This window comes from Bison bison, unplaced genomic scaffold (assembly GCF_000754665.1).
Source record: "Bison bison bison isolate TAMUID 2011002044 unplaced genomic scaffold, Bison_UMD1.0 scf7180017864291, whole genome shotgun sequence".
Taxonomy (NCBI): domain Eukaryota; kingdom Metazoa; phylum Chordata; class Mammalia; order Artiodactyla; family Bovidae; genus Bison; species Bison bison.
In genome coordinates, this window is record NW_011494863.1 from 689,290 (window position 1) to 710,513 (window position 21,224).

Consider the following 21,224-nt stretch of genomic DNA (forward strand, 5'->3'; position numbering starts at 1 on the left):
CTGAAGAGAATCCATAAGGTAAGCGGCCAGGGATCGGCTGTGTGTTCGGGCAGCTAGGCGGGGCCGCCGAGCTGGCTGCGGCCTGCACTTCCCGCCGTCTTCTCCGCCGGGCTCCCGGCTTCTTCGGACCGGGTTGTTGGCGATGGCCCGGCCGGGCGGCCTTCACACCCCACTCCCAGTGATGGCGCCCGTAGAGGCCCCGGCGCGCTGCCCGCACTTAGGCCGGAGGTATGCTCGCCGGTTCAACGTTCCTTCCCGGCCTCCTTTCTAGGCCCCGCGTGGTATGGAGTCCCAGGGCCTCTCCCCGGCCTGGGACTGCTGTGCCAGAGGGCCATTGTCCGGCTGTGCCAGGAGGGGGTGCTGGAACTGGGGCGTTGGAAGGCCCCATCGACGGAGGTCGAAAGGGCTCTGTGCCCCATCTCCGCCTGTGCACCCCCTATCCCCACCTGCCTAGGTTCACTCCGCAGAACCCCTTGAGCTTGGGACCCGTATGAGGAAACCTTTTTGTCCGATCCAGAAATATTTCTTGAGTTCGCTTGCCGTTTAGCGGCCGCACGCTTCCGTCCACTCTGCTCGTCCAGAAACTAAGTAGGAAGTTGAGGAAATAAGCATGACTTTTATAAGGAAGGAGGGAGGTGGAGGGAGAAGCATTTTATTCCGTGAGGTTGCCAAATGTAGTCAGAAACATACTTCAGTTTGCAGGAGTGGATTTAATAGAAAGGGTATTGTCAAGGGTAGAGGTAGAAACCTGAACATTTGAAAACCACTGGAGAGAATTTCACAAAGTTTCCTTTTACATTCTCTTCGCAAAATGGGTTTTAACGCTTAAATTAGGTGATGTTTTCTGGGAGATCCTTTTAATGTAAAAGGGATTTTGCTAGATTTTTCCATTAGAAAAGATTTCTTTGCCCTTTAAAATGAAGGGTTATCTGTAGTTGTCTCTACGGAAGCTTTTGTAATATTGCTTCTAGATTATGGACTTCGCTTAAAATTTAGGGTTTTTTCGCTTCCTTCTAATATTATAACCTCCTATTATCTCTCACTATCTTTTTTACTTAGAGGGGGGAAGCGGCACTGATGATTTGTTTCGTGTTTGACTTGGCTACTTGGAGAGGCTGTTCTAAACCTCTAGCCAGTAAGTAGTAGATCCTGGGATACATTATCTAGGATGGGATGGAGATGCAAGGGGGAAGAGAACTAATTTTCACCTTGCATTTAACTCAGTAAAAATGGAGATCTGGTCAGTTTAAACACTTGAGTTCAGCAGTTGGTCCTGGTTTTATTCTTGATCAAAGACCTTTCCTGTGGAATTAATCCCAGTGGTTATTGTAAATTAGGTTAGATCCTCACCAACTTCTTTTGACTTTGATTTCTATCAAATGAAAAAGGGCAGACTTTAGACAGTAAATCTTGTACTAAAGTGAAGCAGGTTGTTTGTTAAAAGAAGCTCATCCCTAAGTAGAGCTCTTTTGAAACTTTTTAAGGGGCAGGAGCACACTGAGGACAAGTTATGCAAGTAAATAATAGCATTTTTAGGGCTTGAAGGAGTTAATAGATTCTTGAGGACTAATTGAGAAGTTATCAACTTGAGATTATACTTGTAGAAGATTGTGCACTTTTAAAACCTGAAGAAGAATAAATATAATGTGTGATCACTTACAGATCAAGAGGTATAGCCCTTAATCTCTACTCTGAGTGATATGTGTGCTGTGGAGGTTTTTTTAGAGAAGGAAATAGCACTCAAAACATGCATTTTAATCGTCTTCCTTGCCTTCTTTTGAGATAATGCATGTTTGCTAGATTTTTCTCTAAAAGATACCTTTATTAAAATTTTAGTAAGAAAAATCAAGTGTATACCATGATTATTTGAACTTTTAAAACTCAAGTTTTTTTATTAACCTTTTTTCACCTGGTTTATAATCTAGAACTGTCCTCAAAGTATGGCTCAACTTAGACTGCCAGGGATTTGAAAAATAAACTTAATTTTTGGTATACATACTAGTCAATAATATTGTGAAAATAAAATGAAGATTTTTTTCCCCCAAGCATTTTGTATAACACTAATTTTAAATTGAATACAGACTTAACCTAGCTATGGATAAGACCAGTCCTATCTCATCCTCAGCACTAGTAATGTATCTGCGGTGCAGTCCCCCAAAGACAGACTTGGCTTACATAATTGGTCTTAGTTTTGAATCTTCCCAGTTACTACTCTCTGAGAAAGTAGTTCTGTTTAAATACCTCACAACTTCGGATAGCATGAACTACTGCATCTGGGTTCTAATAAAATTTTATTAAGAACAAATACTTTTGACCAAGGCAGCTTCAGGAATTCTTTGTCTTGTGTTTCATTGACAAAGGGTAATAGTGTTGTGTGAATCTCACAGTCCTTTAAATGCCATGACTTTTTTGGAAAAAGCTCTTGATGGACTTTATTTTGATAGAAACTTTAAGGTCGTATATGCTTTAACAGAGTTTACCAAAGAGTTTTCATTTTGAACATCCATTATGGTTCCATGAAGGGTTTGGGACCCTTTGGTATGGTTTGTATCTACACCAAATGGCCCCGGCCTGCTACATTTTGAGGTTTTCTGCTGACATTATGGGTCTTCAGCTTTGATTTTGATGCTTTGAGTGTCTGCCTCTAGCAGCACCACCCCCAGCCTTTTTCCAGTTGGCTGCGTCTCATCTGTTGTGGGCTGGGAAACCAGATCACTGAGCTTATTAAAATTATGTCTAAAATAAGATCCAGTAGGCTCTGAGTGAAGAGGGCTTCATGTGTTTTGTGAACTGTGTGGTCTGTTTGACTGATCAGAGACCTTTTTTTTAAACTTGCTTCCTGTTTTTCTTCTTTACTTTTGTTATACAGTGCAGGAGGCTTTTTTGTGCTCTTACAGTGCCACAATATTGAAATACAGGGTAAATTTCTTTATTTTGAGGAGGAGTAAAAGGCTAAATATCATGAGGAATTGAAGACAGACCAAAGTTAGGATACTAAAAGCTCTTAACAATAATAGTGACTTGTACATTTTAATGATGTCCTGCTAGATATAATTAACATTTGGTATACATAGCTTTAATGCCAGGACTACCGCTTGATTTACTGTATTTCTATGATTAAAGCGTCTTAAATTTCCTGAAAACCCCAGTCAGTTAGTTAATATTCCAGTAAAATAAAATTTCAAACTCTGATGACTAGGCAGGTAACCAAAGTGAGCAAAGGGAATTGGAGGGAACTAGAAATTGCACGTGCTTTTAGAAGAGGGCAGCTGCTATTCAGCTCCCTCCAAATGTTGCTATTGCCAGGATCTGTGCCCAAAGTTACCAGATTTTTTTTTTTTTTTTTTGAGGTAAGCCACAAAACCAGAGTTCTGGCAACCAATTCAAATTAAAAACAAGGACAGCAAAACCAAAAGACACCTCCACACTTTTTTTGGTAGATTGGTAGGTACCAGTTTAATGTATGAATTAAAATTAACAAAAGATTGAGGTTCAGCAAGTAACCAGGAACGTAAGGATTAAATCATTTGAACCATACTTTCTGTCTTTTTCAAAGTTTGGAAGTACTGCTTTATGTAAATAGGCACAATTAAGTAATTTTTGGGGTAAACTTTTAGTTAACTTCTTCAGTGAAGTTTTGTATGGTTATGGTTGTAGGAAAAACCAGTTTAGTAGACACATTGATCCCAGGCAGATGCTTACAACTTACTCTTCATTGTAATCTGTTTCATGTTATGAATCATCTTTCTGTAGACTACATACTTTCAAAATATCTACGATTGCCAGTTACCAAAGGATGAATTTTAAGGATATGGGAAGGGAGTTGTAATATCATAATAGTACTAGTTTCAAGATTATTTTAAAATAGAAGTGTGATATGATACGTTACATTAATCTTATCAGAGGTAAGGATTCAGTTTATTCCAGTCAAAATGATGAAACAAATTAGCAAATAGTCTTGTGGAGTATTTGGAACTTTAATATAATAAGTGGTTGACAGAAGATGACTGTATTAGTTATATATTGGAAAACAGACATCCCTTCTTATTCCACAAGATAAGCTTCTTGAAATCTCTGGGAAGATTTTTTTTTCCTTTAGAAACGATTCGTTGCTTCACAAAGGTTTGTTGAGTTGAGAAACTTTCTTTGGCTCGTTTGGGGTTGCTATTTAAATATAATTTAAACAGCCTTCATTAACTTCATAAATCTAGGGGTGTGTGGGGGTGGGGGGGGGTTGTGTATGTGTGTGTGTAAGTCTCCCAAAGTGGGGTGGGTGTGTGGGTGTTTAAAATCTCCCAAAGTGTATTACTGTACTGCTGACTGACAAGGAGGAAGTTTTGACAAAGTCCAATTCTGGATATTTTAGTCCAGAGAGAGAAGGCTGCTAAAATATCCTAGGCAGTTCTCAGGATAGGAATACCTGACTCATGCTTGATGCTGCCAGCAACCTTTGCAGCCTCATCCCAAAATTGAAGGCGCACACTTGTTTTTTCTGTAGAAATAAAGTTTCGGTGGTGAGGTTCCCAGGCTAACCTTCAAAACCATGTTAAAAATATTACATAGAAAAATAAAGTACCGTTTCTTCTTCAGTATACACAATCAAGTGAGATTTCAAGTAATAGAATCATAAAATTTTAGCTCTGCATCACATCTCAGAGCTACGGCCTAAAAAGGCCATGTGACTTAGTAGGGCCGGATTAAGAACCTGGATTTCTTGACTGCTCAGTGTCTTTTCTGGCAGGCACTGTACCCTTACACAGTCATTAGGGGTGTAATCCCAGGGAATGCAATTTTTTCTTTTGTTCAAACAATTGAGTATTTATGCTCTGGAACCAGAAGATTTTACCTTTGGCATCTCTTTTTATTGTTGGAGAGGTGTCTATGAATTCCCTTAAAACAATGCCATTTTTGTTTTGTTTTTCAGTGTTTTAATTCCCATAAAGCAGAAAAATAAGAAACTATGCAAATTTTGGGTGTTCTATCCTCCGTATATCTTTCATCATAGTCAAATGGGTTTTTTAATCTCTCCAAAAGACTAAGAATCACTGTCCTACCTCCTTAAACACTCTGTTTTAATCTCAGTAGGTGACCCAATTACCTATTCTGTAGAGAAAATAGAAATCTGCATGAATCCTTTCAAAATTTCCTTTGAAGACTTTAAAAAGAAAAAAGAAAAACCAGACCTCACAGCTACAATCTTCAGAGTACTCAGTGTGCATCAGAATGACTGAATCTTCTGAACAACCCTGTGAGAATTCTGTTCTCAGGTTAGAAGAGAAAATGGAGGCTTGGAGAAGTAAACAAACTTGCCTGTGATTATATGGCTATGATATGAGGAGCCAGGATTCAGATGCATTCAGTCTTGACCAGGGAGCCAACCATTGCTCCAAATATACCTTGGCCATCACTCTTCTTCCCTGTTGTCTCTGGAGAAGCTCTGCTTTTCCCATTGCAAGCTAACTTTTGCTATTCATCCTATTCTTTTGCCAGGTCCTTGCTCTCTAGTAATTGTCCCTGTTCTCCTAGTTCTCTCTTCTTTGACTCCTCTCAGTATCCAAACTTATTTAAGACTTTCCTCCTTAAAAAAAAAAAAAAAGCTTTTAACCTCCTCTCCCCAACTAGAGCTGATTCCTTTCCTTCCTCTTCTTTAACGCTTCCATCTCTGACATTTCAGTGCCAAAATTCTTGACAGAATAGTGTCTATTCACTGTTTTGGAACTGTTCAGTAAGGTCACTGATGATTACTTTATTGCCATATGCAATGGATACCTCAGTTTTTATTTAATTTCTGTAACAGTTGATGTGATTATTACTCATTTCCCTCGGCTTCTGATAAACTGTTTCCTCCTTCTGCATATCTAGTGTTCTAATAAAGTTAGTGTTTCCTAACTTTTTTAGAATAATTTTAAATTAATATTATTGATGGATACAAATAAGAGTTCATGAAATAATGTATACTTGGATTAAAATTGACAGCACACATGACCCCAGATAAATTAATATATAATATTACAAGCACAAAAATAGGGAAATTATTTACAAACAAAATACATTAAGAGGAAGTATTGTTCACTGTCATTTTGCTGTAAAGTAACAACTAAGAAGAGTATTTTAAGAAAATAAAAGGGATCATCATCAGATGCTGCATTAAATGTGTTACTCTTGAGAATTCCCTGTGGTCCAGTAATTAGGACCCCTCAATTTCACTGCTCATTTCACACCCACTTTCACCTGGGTTCAATCACTGGATAGGGACCTAAGATCCCACAAGCCACTTAGTGTGGCCAAAAAAAGATGTGTTACTCTGTGTTGTTTTCATTACAGTATACTGCGACATTTGTTTTAAACAGGTGCACTGCAGCGAAAGAAAGAATTAAAGTTGCATATTTTGCAATATTCATGCAGTTAGACTACTACCAACATTATTGTCTCATGGACAGACAGGTCACTTAATTAAAAAAAAAAGTATTTGCTTTACTTATCTTTATTTTAAAATAATCTGTTATTTTTGGGTTTAAGAAAGGACTCTGCTTTTCCTTTAAAACTTCCATATTCTAGCTATAGGCCCATAGGGAATGAATTGGTATAGTAGAAATATTAGTGTTCAATATGCTTTGATTAAATAACTTTTCAAATGTGTATTATAATCAGAATAAATCACTGAAGTTAAATAGATAATACCCATGGTTAAATGCTGTTTGTGCATCAGAGCATAGATATAATTTGCTTTGTAGTGTGCAGATTTCTTGAGGCATATTACTGCTTTATATTAGTGTAAATATGTAGTATTTCTTAAAAACATGTATTAAAGATAGGTAAAATTTAGGACAAAAATATTGCCATCTTTATCCCTGTAATACATGTTAGCATCTCATAAGAAATACTACTGTAATTGAAACAGTTCTCAGAATTATTTTCCTTTAGTCTTTGTGCTTTTCTGTATGCCTTCTCAACCCACCCCCTCCTCCTCCTGAATTCTTATTCATCCTTGGATATCCAACAGACCACTTCTCTGTGAAGCATGCCCCAGGCATGCAGGCAATAGGGTTCTACTATAGAACTGTTTCTTAGTATATAGACATGATTGATTATTACCCCCTCTAGACTGAATTCTTCTGGGCAAAGTCCCTGTCTTATTCATTATATTCCCAGTACCTGACACATAGTAGGCATTCAGTTTTTGCCAGCAGCATTTAGTGAATGTCAACAGCAAGTAGTATGGTGGAAAAACTAGTAGAATTTTGGAGCTCCATGTCTACTCAGTCATGTTCTAACCCTGTGTGTGTGGCCTTAGGCAAGTTACTTCACTGATTTTCTTTGGTCTCAGCTTTCTTGCCTATAGAATGAGGATAATGTCATATACTTTGCAAGCCTGTAAGGGATGAGTAGAAAGGAAATATGGACCACATAAAAGATAGTTGTTAATATTAATTACCACTGGCTTAATTGCCCAGTAATGTTGACCCGTGAAATTGGCAGAATCTTGAAATCTTAGATGGTGTCAGTGGTAAGTGTTTTCCATTTTACTTTGTTGCCACCCCAGTCAAAAAAGAAGGAAAAAAATGTACACCCTGATGTTGTAAAAAGTATGTTTTATAATACTTCTAATTGGAAAAAGGGATTGAATTCCAAATTTTTTCTTCAATAAACTATCTATTGTAATCTTAATATATTTCCAGTACATGTGATGTTTTTGTAAGCTTAGATGTAAGAACAATTTTCTTAACAGTATCTTGTGATAGAAGTATCTGCTTCTGTCCTTTGAGCACATACCCCTCCCCGCCCCCGCCACTTGCAGAACGTCAGTACCTGTTTAAATCATAACACTCCTTCGTCAACTTTTTAAGGGCCTATATCAGATAAAAAAATTTGAAATCAAAGCTGAATTTTACAGAAGCCACAGTGATAATAGTTTAGAAATAGATTTCTTAAAATAATAGTATACTATTGGGAGTGAGTGATTTTCTTTAGATTAAATGTCCTCATGTACACCAGCTGTATCAGCTTCGTAGGGCTGCTGTAATAAATGACACGATAAATTACTGAGTAGCTTAAAACAGCAGAAATCTATTCTCTCACAGTTTTGGAGGCCAAAAATCCAAAATCAGCATACCAGCAGAGCCACACACCCTCTGGAAGCTATGTGGGAGAATCCTTCCTTCCTTCTTCCAGCTTCTGGTGACCGTAAGCATTCCTTGGTTTGTGGCCACATCACTTCAGTCTCTGCCTTGTCTTCACACTACTTTCTCTGTGTGTGGTTTCTCTTTTGTCTTTTAAAAGGATACTTAGGGCCCATCCAGGTAATCTAGGATGATCTTATCTCAAGATCCTTAATTTTAAGTATGTTTACAAAGACCCTTTTTCTAACTAAAGTAACATTTATAGGTGATAGGAATTAAGATGTGTCACATGTCATTTTGAGGAGCATTCAATGCAGTGTACCATCTAATCCCCAAATTCTAATAAATGACTGTTTTAGATTGTAGTTGCCTTTAGGCTTTTCTGTTTTTAACTTTCTAAAATTCTGAAACAGTCTCAGACCTACAGGGAGTTGCAAATACAATACCTAGAACATCTTTTTCTTTGACCATTTCAGAGTAAGGTACCAACATGATGACTCATCAACCCTGAATACTTTAATGTATGTTTCTTACAAACATGGACATCAAAATTAGGAAATTTCCATTGAAATATTACTGCAATCTAATCCTCAGACCCCGTTTAAGTTTTTCCAGTTGTTCCAATAATGTGCTTTGTAGAAAAGGATCCAGTCCATAGTTACTTGTTTAGTTTCCTTTGGTTCCTTAGTCTTTCCTTTGCTTCATGGCCTTGACACTTTTAAAGATTAGAATCCAGTTATTTTGTAGAATGTCCCTCAGTTTGTGTTTTTCTGCTATTTCCTCAAGATTAGGTTTAGGTCACGCATCTTTGATAGGAATGTCACAGAAGCATTACTCTTTCCCTCTCTGCATCCTATCTAGTGATGTGTGATTTTGGTTCATTTTTTTCATTCCATCCTGTCAGGTACTATTCAATTTTAGTTTGACCCATTATGGAGAATTTTCACTTCTGCCACTTGATTAAGGGGGTATCTACCAGGGTTTCATACTATGAAGTTACTTTTTTTCCCCTTTATAATGAGTAAATAATTTGTTCAGAGACACTTTGAATATATGTACTTCTTCTGTGTTGTTTTTTTTTTTTTAATTTATCTATTGCTGCATAAGAAAATACCCTAAAACTTAGCTGCTTAGAGCTGGGTGGTTCTGGCTCAGGGTCCCGTGGTTATTGGCAGATCTCAGTTCTTTATGGGTTGCTGGACTTAAAGATTCATCTCCTCCCCACATACATTTCTCCCCACTGAGGGCTGCCTGAGTGTACTTGAGACATAGCGCTGGGTTCCCTCAGAGTGATCTGCCAGAGATGGAGCAGCCAAGTGAAAGCTGGAGTATCTTTTATTAACTTAATCTCAGAAGCAACATACCATGACTTCTACTGTGTTCTGTTGACCTCACAGATTCCCCCCCAGGGCGGTGTGGCAGAGGAGTGAATATGGGAGTGAATACCAGGAGTTAAAGATCACTGGGAGCCAATTTGGGTACCATGCGCTTACTCAGAAGTTTTAATTTATTCATTTTAAAATTTATATTTGTGTGAACTCGTGCTTTCTTGTTTTTAATTCATGTGAGTTATACTAGATTACTATCATTTACTTTAATGCTCAACTTGTCCCCAGTTTGCTTTTTTCCCCATCAGTTGAGCACTTCTTTAAGTTCTGGCACAAAAGATGTTTCCTCCTTTTTCTTACACTTTCCCTGCTCCAGCTCTGTAATCATCTAGGTATGCTGATTGCTTTTGGAATCTCACTGTTTCCATACTTTCTCAGTGTAATTAGTGGATGTAGCTAGGGAATATGTGAATGTGTAGATTTGCTTTTCTCTCTGTGTATCAGAGACCATGAATTTACACTGATGAATCTTAATTCCAGTCCAGTACCATAGGATTCATCCTGTATTTTTTCTTTTCGATATTGACATTCCTTTTCTTACAGTGAAAAACTTGGCTTTCATTAATGTAATTACTCATTTGATCAGTTCCTCTGTGTATAATCAACTTCCCATTGCTGTGGCCCTCCTGCATAGATACTGTTCTTTGCTCCCCTCTCTCCTAGGGGTGCCCTTCTTAACTCCGTCCTTCCTGACTTGGACATCCTGCCCTGAGTTAGGCCTATCCCAGTGTGGATAGCCTCCCTATTTTTAAAAAACAAAATACAGGACTTATTTGACATAAATATTTAGATTAAAAACTTTAAAATAGTAGTGCTAATTGTTTTTTAAAACAGATATGGAAAAATCAAGTCTAGTGACTGTGACCACATAGCACTTTTCCCAGTTAGAGAATATGGCATTTTCTGTAGTCCTTTTTTTGAAAAGACTAAAACCATAATTTTAGTTTAGTGTTACTATTATGAAACAATTTTGGTAATTCCAGAAGCCTGTGTAAACTCATCTCCATTCTTAGAAATAATTGGAAACAATCATAATTTAAAATCCTGAAGCTTAATCTTTTATTATGTAAGTTTTAGATACTGGTAATGACCAACACCTAGGCGCTTACTATCCAGCTTAAGATTCAGACCTACCTAATTTAGCTTCAGTGTTAAAGTTTAGTCAGCAACCATGGGTTCTCTTGATAATTTATGAGCTTGGGGTCTTTGCATATATTTAGAAATAATCATGTTTCGATAAAAGTACATTGTTGTTAGTGATGGTTGTGCAACCTCCTCTACTTTACCCATTATATCAAGGCAGTAATATATCATCACTGAGGTTATAGTAGGTCAGTTTCCTGAGGTTACATACAACATTAATACAAGGTTAAGAAAATTGTTCAAACTTTGAGGAACAAGTAACAATGTATTGGCATTTGAATCATGAACATGACTTGAATCTCAGAGTCTGAGGCACTCTTTTTACTTTTATAATCAGTATTTTCATTATCTTCTAGCTTCTGTTAAGTCCAAAACTATTCTGATTCGTGATCCTATATATGTTACCACTTGCCTTTCTGGAAGCTTACAGATTTTCTCTGTCCCCAGTATTGTGAAATTTCCTGATGTTTGGTGTGTAGGTCAATTTTCATTTGTTTTGCTTGACATTCAGTTGGTCTTTTTGGGTCTGTCTATATGGATTTGCTTATTATGGACATTTCATATAAATAGAATCGTACAACATATGACCTTTTGTATCTGGCTTCTTTCATTGAGGCAGTGTTTTCAACGTTATGCAAGTTGTAGCGTGTATCGGTACTTAATTCCTTTTTCTGACTAAATAATATTCCATTGTATGAATATACCATGTTTTCTTTTTCCGTTTATCAGTTGATGGGCATTTGGTTTGTTTTAATTTTTTAACTATTAAGAATAATACTGCTATGAACATTTATCTTCAGATTTTTGTGTGAACATATTTTCATTCCTCTTGGATATATACCTAGGAGTGGAATTGCTGGATCATATGGTAATTTTATTTAAAATTTTTAAAATTATTTCCTTCTAAGAGTTTTTTAGCTATAACTCTTATATTTAGATCTTTGATCTGTGTTTTCCAATTTTTAATTTTTGTAAAATACATATAAAATTTACCATTTTCACTGTTTTTAAATATACAGTTCATTGCTAGTAAATATATTTGTATTGTTGTACAACCATTGCTATCTCCCGAATTCATTTTTCAAAAGTTACCTTTCTCCCTAGCCTTTAAGAACCCACCATTGTACTTTATCTCTCTATGATTTTGACTTGGTTACTCATGGAAGTAGTATTTCTCTTTTTGTGACTGATTCTTTTCACTTAGCACAGTGTCCTCAAGATTCTTCTATAGTGTCAGAATTTCCTTCCTTTTTAAGGCTATTTAGTACTCTGTTGTGTGTTTATACCATGTTTGCCTATCCATTTATTTGCTGTTGGACACTTGGGTTATTTACACATTTTAGCTCTTCTGAGTAATTCTGCAGTCAGCATGGGTGTATGTTTAAAAGATCCTCCTTTCAGTTATTTTGGGTATATACCAAGAAGTGGAATTGCAGGATCATATGGTGATTATTTTTTAATTTTTGAGAAACTACTGTATTGTTTTCTACAGTGGCTCTACTGTTTTACATTTAGCCCTTGCTCCCCCTCCCTGCTTGTGATACACAAGGGTTTCAATTTCTCCACATCCTCACCAGCACTTATATTTTCTGTTTTTGGTTGGTTTGTTGGCCCCCCCCCTTTGTTTTTGTTTTTTTAATAGTAACCATCCTGATGGAATGGGATGGTGGTCTTTGATCCATTTTAAGTTAATGTTTATATCTAGTGTTCAGTAGGCATCTGAGTTCATTTTTGCATGTAAATATCCAGTTGTCTTAGCACCATTTGTTGAAAAGATCATTCTTTCCCACATTGAATTGTTTTGGCAGCTGTGTCAAAAACCAATTGGCCATAAATATATGGGTTTATTTCTGGACTCTCAATTCTGTTTCATTGATCTGTATGTCTTTTCTTATGCCAGTACCATACTGTCTTGAATACTGTAGCTTTGTATTAGGTTTTGGAATTTGAAAGTGTGACTCCTCCAACTTTGTTCTTTTCCAGGACTGTTTTGGTTTTTTAGATCCCATGCATTCCCTATGAATTTTAGGTTCTGCTAGGTTTTTTTTAATGGCAGTTGGAATTTTGATGGAGATTGTATGGAATCTACAGGTAAATTTGGGGAGTGTTTGAGCTAGTTTTCCTATATTTTCTGTTTTCCATGTTTATCTTTTATCTGTTTTTTGGAAAGACTTTCTCAGAATGTTTGCTTGCTTGCTTGTTTTAAGGATTTTCCTCTTATTTCATAGAAGCAGTAGCTTCTCTTAGCTTTAAAGATATTCATGATAGTTTTTAACTTTTTTCTTCTCCCTGCATGGTCTTTGCTTTTTCCTGCTTTTTTTTTCTTCCCGTTGTTTTGGTCTTTATATGTTGAGTGATGTTGAAGATGGCCAGTTTCTTTCACTGTTGTTGTTTATCCTTATTTTAGAATAGGGCATTAAAAAGCTGATTAAAGGGTCTGAGCATAGGGGAGTGAGGTTTGGCAACTGAAACTCTATGGTTTGCTGGCAGGGCTATTCTCCAGATGAATCACTGATGTCAGTGAGTCATATAGCTCTTTATCTTGTGCTGGTCAGTTTTTCTTGAGAAGGGTCTTTTCATCTCCTGCCTGGAATGTACAGGTCAAACTTCCCATGTTTTCAGGACATTGTGTGTATGTTTTCAGGACATTGTGTGTATGTTTTCAGGACAAAGTGTGTATGTAAACATTCACTTAACCTTCTGATTTCCATACATCATTCATGCCATTAACTATGCTCCATGTCTCTGAGTTCTGAGATCTTATGTTTTATCTTCTCTGGAGAACAAACCTTTGGTTTGCTTGGATGGGAAGGACAATCACTGGTAGAATCAGGGAAGTGATCTAGATGTCATTTTTAGTTTTTATTTTCAGCTTTTTACCCATAAACAACATATAATACTGCTTTGGATGTTGTCAATTTACATAGATGTTATGGAAATGTATACATTTTAAATAGCATGCATTTTCAATGAATATAAATATTCCAACAATATATTTAAAATTTATTCCTCCTATAATAGACATTTTGTTTCCAAGTTTTTATTAGTAAAGACGCTGAAGCTCAGTGTTGCCTTGATGCACATAGGTGAGAGTTTCTCTTTATAGTCAGTAGGAGTGTTTGGTTGTAGAAAGAGGCTCTTTATTTTTGTAAGATAATGCCAAATTAACTTTTTTCTTTAAAATTTTTCATTATTTTGACCATAACAGGCTATATAAAGGTACACAAAAATGTGAAGTCGCTCAGTCATGTCTGACTCTGTGACCCCATGAACTGTAGCCCCCCAGGCTCCTCCGTCCATAGGATTTTCCAGGCAAGAATACTGGAGTGGGTTGCCATTTCCTTCTCCAGGTATCTTCCAGACGCAGGGATCCAACCCCGGTCTCCCACATTGCAGGCATACTCTTTACCATCTGAGACACCAGGTGTCTAATAAATTTTAGTGAAAATTTCAGATATATCCAGACATTCACTAGTCTACAACATATCACCATGTGTCCCATCACCCGTCATTTTGTGTTTATTCTTGATTACCTCTTCCACCTTTGTGGATTATTTCAAACTCAACCCCAAATGTCATATCATTTTATCTGTAAAGAATTCAGAATGTGTTACTTAGAGATAATGCATTGGTTCTCAGTAGGGATAGTTTTGCCTACCAGGTGACGTTTGACGTTGTAGACATTTTTAACTGTCACAGCTGGGAGGCTACTGGGTGCTACTGACATGTAGTAGATAGAGACCAGGGAGCTACTGAACATCCTACAGTGTGTAGGACAGGCCCCCACAACAGAGATTTATCCTGCCCCAAATGTCCGTCATTTCCCAGATTGAGAAATCCTGAGATAAGGAAGTCTGAGGTACATTCAGTGGTTCTTCCTGTATATATTTCTAAACACATGCTGTTGTATTACACAAAAATTTAATTTCTGGGAATTATAACTCTAAAAGAATAAACACTTTAAAAGTCATACAAAACTCCTGTGAATCTTACTCTGTTTATGTGGCTGATAAAAGTATTGGACATTTACATATTTTTAAAATAGTTCATGAATATTATTTGGTGTTATAAAGAACCCTGGGCAGTATATTGAAATGTCAATTCTGAAGGAATGTGGATCACTTGAAATAAACTACTTTTGTCATGACTTTCCACCTTTCTTGGGCCAGTAACTTTCAGTAGCAGGGTAGTTTGGGGTGGGGGTTGTGTGTGTGTTTGTTTTCCAGTATGTTGCAGAATTAGAAATTGGTATTGTTTTGCTGAGAAGTTGCTATGGTAATAATTGTTGGAAGGATCTATCATTGAGTCTTATTATTTTTAGAGGCTGCCTAGGGATATTTATCAGTTAGTTTTGCTGTATAACAAATGATTCCAAAACATAAAACAGCAGTGATTTATTTCTTAGGATTCTGGATTGACTTGAAGGTTTTGTTTCATGTGTTATCAGCCACGGTTATTCTTGGTGGCTGTGTTCAAGGTTAGAGGGTCCAAGAAGATCTCTCTCATGTGTCTGGGGCCTTGATGCTGACTTGGCTGCAGTGTGCACCACTGTCCCCCAAATGGCCTTTCCAGCAAGAAAGCCTGGACTTTCTGTGTGGTGGCTTAGAGCTGCTGTGGTGGAAAGAGCAGAAAAAAAAGCTGTCAAGTCTCAACACTAGACTTGTAACTGATGCAGTGTCATATTTGCTTAATTTTTTTTTGGTTGAACAAGATCCAAGGCCAGCTGGGATTCAGGAGGAAAGGAAATAGACTACTTCCTAATAAGAGAAGTGGTATATTCTTACAGGGAAGGAAAAATTGTTGGGATCTTTGGAGATTATTTACTGCAAGAGAAGTTGTAGTAAGCGTTGTCTTATACTGGCATATTTACTTCTTGGATAAGGTCCCTTGTTATAAATTTAATTCTGTAGTAGTAGAATTTTGCTTCTTTGGATTCATTAAAAACAGTTCTGAATGGTTGAGTAATATTAAGTTATTAATAACATTTTTTCCAGTTTTAATTCAGAGAAGTTTTTTATGAAGATTTGTTTGGCCAATCAATAGGAGGGAGGAAGGGAAGAGTAGAGGGGAAGGGAAAGGCTTGTTGGATGTGAAATGTAAAAATGTGGTTGTTTTGAGAAGAGGTATATAACCGTTTACTTGGGGGTTTGTCTTTTCCTGTCAAAATAACCTAAGTTGCTTTGTTTACCTGCTTTATTTTTAATAAAATATATAATTGATATATAACATTGTGTAAGTTTCTTATACAGTGTGAATTTGATATTTACATAGTGTAAAAAGATTACCACCATAGTGTTAGCTAACACTGCCATCATGTCCTATAATTATTTCTTTTTTTTTTTGTGGTTGGGACCATTTTAAGATCTACTCTCTTAGCAAGTTTCAAATATATAATACAGTATTGTTAACTATAATTGCCGTGTGCATTAGATCCCCAGAACTTATTTATCTAATAACTAGAAGTTTGTACTCTTGTTGTAGGAACAAATAATTTTATACTACCAGTCTTATTCTTTCCAAGACTGTCACATAACTCATGATCTTGATAACATAAGGCTGACTGCTTCTGCTGCTGCTGCTAAGTCACTTCAGTCGTGTCCAACTCTGCTCGACCCCATAGACGGCAGCCCACCAGGCTCCCTTGTCCCTGGGATTCTCCAGGCAAGAACACTGGAGTGGGTTGCCTTTTCCTTCTCCAATGCATGAAAGTGAAAAGTGAAAGTGAAGTCGCTCAGTCGTGTCTGACTCTTCATGACCCCATGGACTGCAGCCTACCAGGCTCCTCCATCCATGGGATTTTCCAGGCAAGAGTACTGGAGTGGGGTGCCATTGCCTTCTCCGAAGGCTGACTAGGATATGCTGGGTTTTTTTTCTTTTCTACTTGATTCATAATGTTTTCATACTTTTCCTGTTACCATAACAAAGAACAACTTCTGCCTGTCACCTCCTCTTTGTTAAAAAGTGCTCTCAGAATCCTCAAGTAGCACCACTATAATGCCTATATAGGTTAAACATTCTCTGTAGGTTAATTGGTCAGATCTGCCATATCAAAAACTGCTTAGGAGAACTAAGCTTTGTTGTTAACATCAGGAATTTAAAATGTTTTTGAAGCAGGTAATAGTACCAAACCTTTCTCCAGCCTAACTATCGACTTGAATTTTCTGTCTGGCCCTCCCCTAATCTTTGCTGCAGACAAAATGGAAATCCTTTTATACTGAGAATTTCATCATAGCAAAAAGGAAACCGTTGTTTTCTCTTACTGTCGTGATACTATAGTACCTTCCCCAAGATAGTAGTACATGTTTCTATTATTGTGTAGCATATAGTTGATTAAATGGCATATCAAGTGATTTTAATGTGGACAGAGAACTCTCCTGTCTCTAGGCTAACCTAAAATGTAACTTTGAAAAGACATTTCTTCAGATGTACCTATTCATGCTTTGGTTAATACTGTTTAGTGTCATGTTTTAGAGGTTGGACTGTTCCTGAGGGATGGACAAGTCATTTTTTTAATCTGTCTTTATAGTTGTTCTAAAGTACAATCCCAAGCAAGTATGTAGCAAGTCATCTAGCAGAGTACAATTTAAGTTTACTTGAGTGTTGGTCACATCTTATAGAGATTTCAACCTGTAGGAAGACTGATTTAACTGTGGATAGATTCATCATCTTGAACAGGTGGTGCAGTGGTAAAGAATCCCCCTGCCAGTGCAGTAGATACAGCAGACTTGGGTTCAGTCCCTGGGTCGGGAAGATCACCTGGAGAAGGAAATGGCAACCCACTCCAGTATTCTTGCCTGGAAAATTCTATGGACAGAGGAGATTGGTGGGCTACAGTCCATGGGATCACAAAGACTTGGACATGACTGAGCAACTGAGCACATGCTGATTCATCGTCGTGAACTCCTTGAGTTGGTGTTAGAGAACTCATGAAACAGAAGCTGTGCTTTGGAATAGTGAAGAGTAAAGTCCATGGAAAGTGTTATTTTTAAGTTTTGAGGATTTACAGTCTTATAGTGGTTTACTCACTAAGTTATGTCCGACTCTTACGACTCCATGGACTTAGGACTCCATGCAGGACTTACAACTCCTGCCAGGCTCCTCTGTCCATGGGATTCTTCAGGCAAGAATGTTGGAGTGGGTTGCCATTTCCTTCTCCAGGGGATTTTCCTGACCCAGGGATTGAACCCGGGTCTTCTGCATTGCAGGCAGACTCTTAACCAACTGAACTACAAGGGAAGCCCTAGTTAAATAGTATTTATATATTTCAAAGCATCTGAGTACCAGAACTTAACCATATGCTACTACTAAAAATAGTACACGTGAATTATTTTAGGGGCGAGTAGGGTCTCATGGTTTTATGGAGTATAATGAGAAAAAGGATGTCGTTTTTAACTCTTTTTAAGGTCCTCATTGTCCTGCCACTTTTAAGTAGCCTAGAAGCACACCAACATAGTGATAATGTCATTTGTTTATTTCCCCATTTTCTCAGACTTTGGACTGTGGTACATGGTGATTAGTGCCATAAAAGAGTTCTTTAGGTTTCTAGTTTGTTGTGTAGTTGTTAACTGAGGTGGAATCAACTGGTGTAGATTCTGGTTATTCGAATGCCAAGAACAGAGCTCTTTTCTTAGTTATTTCAGTGTTTTCTTCTGAGCTTAGTACTGAAATCTTTTGGCATATGTAATAAGCGCATAGACTCTTCCTATCTACTTGGCTATATGCCAGGCTCATTTTGGAAATAGAGTGTGGAAGAACACTGACCACTGCCTCAGTAATTAAAGGAGAGGTAATTTCAGATCCTGACAGAGACCCTGTGTGGAGTCTGACCTAACCTTACAATTTAGCTACCAGCCATCATCAGCTCCAAGAGCAAGAAGCCGCTACTTGCCTGTTTTGCTTCTGGTACCATTTGTACCTCCTTAATATTTTTGTCCCCTTAATTATTACAGAATTAGTCTTCTGGAAGACTTGTGATTTTCCTATCATAACTGTCATTTACTCAGGCACTTTCTACTTTGTCCTTGATTGCCAAAATTCTAAACTTGTTCTTTGTTAGGTATTTATAGGATCCTTTGGCTGCAGTATCAGACTATTACTGCCTTCTCAAGTGCCTTACTTCATTAAATCTAAGATGCTATCCATTGAAAGATGTAGAAGTGAAGTCACTCAATCATGTCCAACTTTGCAACCCCATGGACTGTAGCCCACCAGGCTCCTCTGTCCATGGAATTCTCTAGGCAAGAGTACTGGAGTGGGTTGCCATTTCCTTCTCCAGGGGATCTTCCCAACCCAGGGATCAAACCCAGGTCTACCCGCATTGTGGGCAGACGCTTTACCGTCTGAGCCACTAGGGAAGCCTTGAAGGTTGTACTACTAAGAAAAAAAGATATTGCCAATGAAGCTGACATACCATTGATTATAGTAGGCAGTTTGATGTCAGGTATATTAAAAAAAATCATACAATCAATGAAAGATAGTATTATCCTTCTCTAGGTACTTAAAGGAGAAGGAAATGGCAACCCACTCCAGTACTCTTGCCTAGAGAATTCCATGGACAGAGGAGCCTGGTGGACTGCTGTCCATGGGGTTGCACAGAGTTGGACACGACTAAAGCGATTTTGCATTCATGCATGCATTGGAGAGGGAAATGGCAATCCACTCCAGTATTCTTGCCTGGAGAATCCCAGTGACAGAGGAGCCTAGTGGGCTGCCATCTATGGGGTTGCACAGAGTTGGACACGACTGAAGCGACTTAGCAGCAGCAGCAGCAGCATACGTAAAATTACTGTGTGTAATTGTAACAATCTGTTCTTCAACAGGTATTTACTGGGACTCCCTCTGTATCAGGAACTGTGCTGGATATCAAATTCCTATTTGTCATTGGGTCGAGAGACATTAAATAATCATACATATAAACTATCTTGAGTTGCTAAGGCAACTTGCACTTTTTCATCATAGTATTTAACGGAAAATGGGGGAAAGGGGCTTCTAGGAAACCTCTCAGCACATTTAAGTGAAGGCTAAAGGTGCTTGTGGTAGGAGGGTGCCTAGAGTATTCCAAGAACCCTGTTCTGGAGTCTTGAACTAGTTGAAATTTAAAAGCTAATTGACGAAGAAAAAGCTTTGAAATGAGTAAATGGTAGTTCATATAGGTAAAATAAGGTCTTGAAAAGGTTCTTGATCCTCAGTAATGAACAAAGAATATTATCTTTAATTAGAACATTTTCATCTAAGTGGTTATTGCTAAAGTGCTCAAAGAAATGAACTCCTTATTCTCTAGTGTTACCCAGTCTCACTCAAAACACCTATTCCATTCATGTTCAGTAATTAAATCTGAATATATTTTTGTCACTATAGACTTTCTATTTTCTGGCACTGTAGGTGATTAGGCTGAATTGGACTGGACTTCCTCCTGGAAGTTGTTAATGTACTTTTGTTTATCATCTCATTTGCCAGTGTTTAAACATCAGTTCGGCTTGATATTGTGCTAGACATTCATTCATCTACTCATTCAGACATTTGAGTGTCTCTTAAGTTCCACTCTGGAAAATGCGGTAAAGATTGTATTATACCTTGTCTCTAACTCAGGGAATTTAGAATTAAGTATTCCAGGGGTAGCGTTAAGGGTACACATAAATTTTGATAGTTGTGAATAAAAAATTGATCATAAGGTATTACTATACCATATAATGCTAGATTTGTATAGTATAGTTAATAATAAGCTGCTTGGAAAAAGAAGGAAGTCCCTGGGAAATAAGATTTTTTTCATCCTAAAAAAAAGCAGTATATGGGCAGTAATCTTTTAAAGTGAAAATATTTAGTGTTGATGTGTTTTAAAATCATAACTGTGCTATTGTGAAGATAGATGAAAGTGAACTGGGCCTAGCTTTTTTAAAACAATTTTTTAACCTCAGATTCATAATTAGGTTAATCACATGCATTGTCAGAATTTCATATTGGTTTCTCCTTTGTGTGCCAAAACAAATATGAATCCTTATGACTCAGCTGTAATTTGTTTTATAGAAATTTCAGGGAATTCACTGGTTGTATAAGCTTTCAGTATTTGCAAACTTTTAGTTTGCAACAGATAAGATTATATAAATGGCTAATTTTGCTAATATCTTTATATAGCATATCATTTCCCCTTTAAAAGATATGTGCTCCCCCCCCACCCCTTTCTATACAGAAAAAGTATTTTAAGCCAGAAACACATCCACTATATATTTGATCACTACTGGAAGCTATCAACATTGTCACACAAATAGCACTTGTAAGGATTTCCTGGAATTTGACAAAAGTAACTTCATAAACAAACAAAAAAAAACTGTCTTTAAAAATTAATAAAAACATGTGATTGCCTTAGAAAGGAAATTTATATTGTATTAACTATATCTGAAAAGCTATTCATAATGTGCTTTCTCTTACTATAAACATTTTCTTAAAACATTTTGATCACAGTGTTATTAATGTACTTTATACCACTGAACTGTATACTTAAAATGGAAAAAAAACGGATAAGATGGTAAATTTTATGTTTGTGTATTTTACCACAGACAGAAAACCACACTGAAGT

The 21,224-nt window shown here is 37.2% G+C and overlaps 1 protein-coding gene across 1 annotated transcript in view; it reads left to right on the forward strand.

The window, feature by feature from the left end:
• The first annotated feature begins 6 nt into the window (after nucleotides 1-6).
• Nucleotides 7-21,224, forward strand: part of UBE2D2 (ubiquitin-conjugating enzyme E2D 2) — a 42,255-nt gene continuing 21,037 nt past the window's right edge. Inside the window, exon 1 of the mRNA XM_010850335.1 lies at nucleotides 7-18. The gene's annotated coding sequence lies outside the window, so the exon portion shown is untranslated. The remainder of the gene's footprint in view (nucleotides 19-21,224) is intronic.